This window comes from Aphelocoma coerulescens, chromosome 9, assembly GCF_041296385.1.
Source record: "Aphelocoma coerulescens isolate FSJ_1873_10779 chromosome 9, UR_Acoe_1.0, whole genome shotgun sequence".
Lineage (NCBI taxonomy): Eukaryota > Metazoa > Chordata > Aves > Passeriformes > Corvidae > Aphelocoma > Aphelocoma coerulescens.
Window position 1 is genome coordinate 20,703,712 of NC_091023.1, and position 4,102 is coordinate 20,707,813.

General features: G+C 44.2%; 1 long non-coding RNA gene across 1 annotated transcript; it reads right to left on the reverse strand.

The window, feature by feature from the left end:
* Positions 1-601: 601 nt before the first annotated feature.
* LOC138114980 (uncharacterized) lies at positions 602-2,534 on the reverse strand. Its single transcript, XR_011152901.1, has 3 exons — positions 2,443-2,534; positions 1,416-1,595; positions 602-854 (listed from the first exon to the last, which is right to left on the reverse strand). It is a non-coding gene; the product is annotated as an uncharacterized lncRNA (long non-coding RNA).
* Positions 2,535-4,102: the final 1,568 nt, after the last annotated feature.

A 4,102-nucleotide genomic window follows, 5' to 3' on the forward strand; every position in this document is an offset into this window, starting at 1 on the left:
TCTGTGCAGATCATCTGCTGGGTGATCTCCAGGGAGCAGAGCCAGAACGAGGTAACACAGGAGAGACAGGCTAGAGATGGGGAGGTGTCACCCCTGAAAGCTCTTCCCAGGAAAGAAGCTCCTGATCCAAAGTACAGGGGGCAAGGTCATGTCTCCCTGACAAGCCTGTGGTGCCAGGGATATGTGGGGCACCTCGTGCTCCAGCTGCAGTTGGGCAGAGCCTGGAAAATCTGGATGTGCTGCCAGCTCCAACCCCATGGTTGTCACTTGTCCAAGTGCATCAGGGGCAAAGGAGAACAAAACCATGTAAGACACAACAGTTCAGTGCAAGAGCCAAGTGTAAATCTCAGGAGCTCAAACTCCCAGTCCCAGCCTGTGACTTTTAGGAAACCTTTCCATTGAAAGACCCTTCCTTGCAGTATTTTTAGGTTGACTGAAAGAAGCAGATTTTACCCAGAAATTTTCTGGAAGAGAGGGGGAAAAAAGATCCCTAGTCTGTCTGTGAGATATTTCTAAGCCCATCTCTAACACTCCACAGGAGGCAGGGTTAAACAGGGAAAATGGGATACTGTGTATTAAAATTGCAGATGAAATCCCCTGTCAATCACTGTAACCACATTTTTTGTATTAGGGTTAAAATGCACAGAAAATTGTAGAACAGCCATCTAAACATTTAATGGTCCACCTGTGGCAAAAAATTAATTGTAAACCCCTACTCTCCCCCCTTCTAGAGGTTGATTCATCACTGCCAGCACCAAACTCAGTATTCCAGTTCCTGACCTGCCATCCAGTGGGAGCATGAGGCTGCATTCCCAGCCAACAGCGTGCCTTCTTTTCTGTCTCAGCATGCTGCTCTGTGGAGAAGAGATGAACACTGTTTAGCACTTCAAAAAGAAAAAAAAAAACTTAAAAAATTGCTAGATCATGTAAAAGTGGAAACCCAGCTCTGTTTTCCAAAGGGCCTGGAGAAAAGGCATGCCTCGCTGCCTCTAAATTAGATCACAAATTTTCTGGCTGTTGGCAGTATCTTGGTGTTCACCCTGAAGGCAAAGATCTGAACAAATTATGTTTTGCCATCACAAGCCTGTGTACCTGTGCTGCATTCCCACTAAAGCACAAGGAATGTACCTATCTGAAATGTGGGGGCTTTGGGAACCTGCAGGATTTGCTGTTCTTGGGAAGGCACAGTGGCAAATGATGAGGAAACCACTGCTTTGTGTGGGTGGTTGACAGCCTGTGGCACTTAACACTTGTCACCAATTTGGTGAAATATAACACTCTGGGGGCAGAAAAGGCATGTGATGGGGGTGTGTGCTGCAGACTGGAATCACTCAAGGAGTTTATTGCTAGATCTTTTATTCAATTAAATTCTTCACAAATATGGTGAGCACTAATGTTGACAATGTGCTACATACCTACAGGTGTGCCCTTGCATCTCTTCCCATGTCAAAAGCATTTTCACTTGCCTCAGATGTGCTCTGACAATGTTGAGTGATTTTCCTCACAGGGTCTCTCCTTGCCATGTTCATGCAGCTCTCACCTCTCAGCTTTTGCATCAAAAGCAGGATCAGGCCCTCAGGAAGCACAAGGTGACACTGGTGACAAAAGAGAAATAAATGCTGATGCATTTGTAGTCCTGGCTCTGCTCTTCCTTTGTTCCTCTAATTGATTGTTTGCTGCTGATGTTTTCTGTAGAGAGGATGTTTCCTGAGCAGGAGGCAATGACACTCGTGCCCTTGGCCAGTCTCAGCTCAATAAACTTCTTGAGTTCTGCAACAAGTGTCAGAGTGACCAGGACTCCCACAGACCCAGGTGGGGACATTGTCTCCAGCTCCCAATGCTGCTGACCTCTGTAGAATTCAGGTAGGTTTGATTTTATTGGCTTTTGATGATGCTGATGGAGAATGCTAAAAATTAAGGAGATGGATGAACCCAAACTAGGCAAAAATGCATTTGTTGTTCTGAATTGAAGCCCTCAGTGGACAATAGCAAATGTAATTAACTGTATCACACTCCTCTAAAATAATTCGTGCCTGCTCCAACACCCCCTCCTGCAAGGCAGAATTCTCAAAAAGCCTTTTCTATAGAGTTCTGTCCCAATTTCATGTGGCACATGAAACCTTGTCCTTACCAGCACAAACAAGTTGGAGAACTGACCTGAGAGGAGTCCCTTCGGGAGGGATGAGCCATGCAGGGTTTTCAGGAGAACCTGTAGATAGCTGTGAAGCTCTATTCCCTCTCAGATGGGAGTTTGGCCACACAAATACAGTAAAAACCTTAGTCTAGACTTAAACTCTTGCCTGTTTAGCTGACCTGATTAAACAGCAATTTTTTCCCTTATTGGACCCCAAATCTTCCCTCCCTCTGCCTCTTTCCATCCCTCCTCCAGGCAGCTATGACAAGGATGGCTTCTCTGCAGGTCTGTGTCCCCAAGGTTCTCACCAGCTCCCTAGAGCAGCTCTGCTGTCACAGATCCCTGTAGGACAGGTCCTGCTGTGCTTGTGTGTCCACGTCCTGTCCTGGATCTGCTGGGAGCCATCTCTGTTCCAGAGTAATTTCCAAATGAAGGAGAATGGTTGCAGCTGTGACACGTTACACAGGCTGGCAGACAAATGGGTCAATGTTATCTTTAAAACAGGGAGGGTGTGGAGTACCTTTGCTGCTCTGCCCCCCTGCCCCTGGGCAGGTGTGTGCAGAGGAAAGGGATGCTTTGTTTTTTTAGCGGAAGATAAACAATTTTTGCAGTGCTTTGAGAGAGGCAAAGATAATACCTACTCAAACATCCCTGAGTAATTCCAAATAGTGCTGCTCTCTGAGTTTTTCTGTTTGTTTTGCATGGATGGGCTAGGGATTTTCACAACCAAACTTCAAAGTTTAAATGCAGAGAAGTCATCAGGAAAATATGTGAATTTAACCTTTGGCTGTAGCTAGGTAAACCACCTAATTTCACAAAGTTTACACTGGAAAAGCCTGTATTTTATGATTGTCAGAAGGACATAAATTGAGTGCAGGCAGGAAGAGGAAAACAGGTCAGGAAAATGCTCTTCAGAGTTTGCTTGTGAGTGCACTTCCCTGGTGTGAATATTTTCATGGTGATGTACATACAGACAACTTGACCTTCTCCAGAACTCTCCTGTGGGGCAGGATCCTTGAAAAGCTGAACAGAACATTCTTGCACTAACACTTAAATGCATTTTGCACTGCTGCTGCTGTGTACCCAAGGGACACAAACTCACCCTCCAGAGCATGTGGATGCAGCAGAAGAGGGACCTGACACCAGCTGTAGTAACTCTGGTCTCTCCAGAACAACAAGGCAGTAACAGGGTTGTTGTTGGCTGTATCACAACAATAATAAAAATAATAGACTGGGCAGGTGCCATCCAAGTGTCTCTGCTGCAGTGGTGTCACCTGGTCAAGCAGCTAAAAATACCCCCAAAATAAAAACTAGTCCGGTTGCTATAGTCACAATATTTTAGGCAAATCTCAGCTTTCATTAAAAAAGAAAGGAAAGGGAAGGAAAGGTTAGGCTCTCATCTTCCTGAGCTAGAGAAAAGTTTAAAACATAAAGCAAACATGACCCTGCATTTCAAAGATCAGGAGTTAGGTCCTACCCAGAGAAGCACACATCATCCACAAATTGTTATTAAATGCCATTATTACTTATTGAGTGGGGGTTTCTTTCGTTATTTTAAAGGCTGCACCATGATGGTGGGCAACTGCTGCCAAGATTTTAATCATTGAAAATTGGCAGAGCTTTGTAAACTGTTACACAATCAATGAAGGTTCTTCATAGCATTTGGGAAGATCAAGATAGATATTGGATTAAACTTGTTAATTAGTGCTAAATACAAAATGCCTGTGCACTGACTGCCTTGCTAGGTATTCATATCAGGATCAAGACAAACTGAACTGTTATTCCTGCTTTTTTTTTCTTTTCTACTTGCTGCCTGTCTGCTACTGAAGTTTCCAAAATATCCACTGAGTTTGCATTGAATATACAGTTTCTTATGGTGCATATTTGTTAGGAAACTTATTATATTTTCTTATGCTTGCTGACTGAAGTCATAGGAAAAAAAAGTCCTTTTGTGCCTCTACCAAGTTT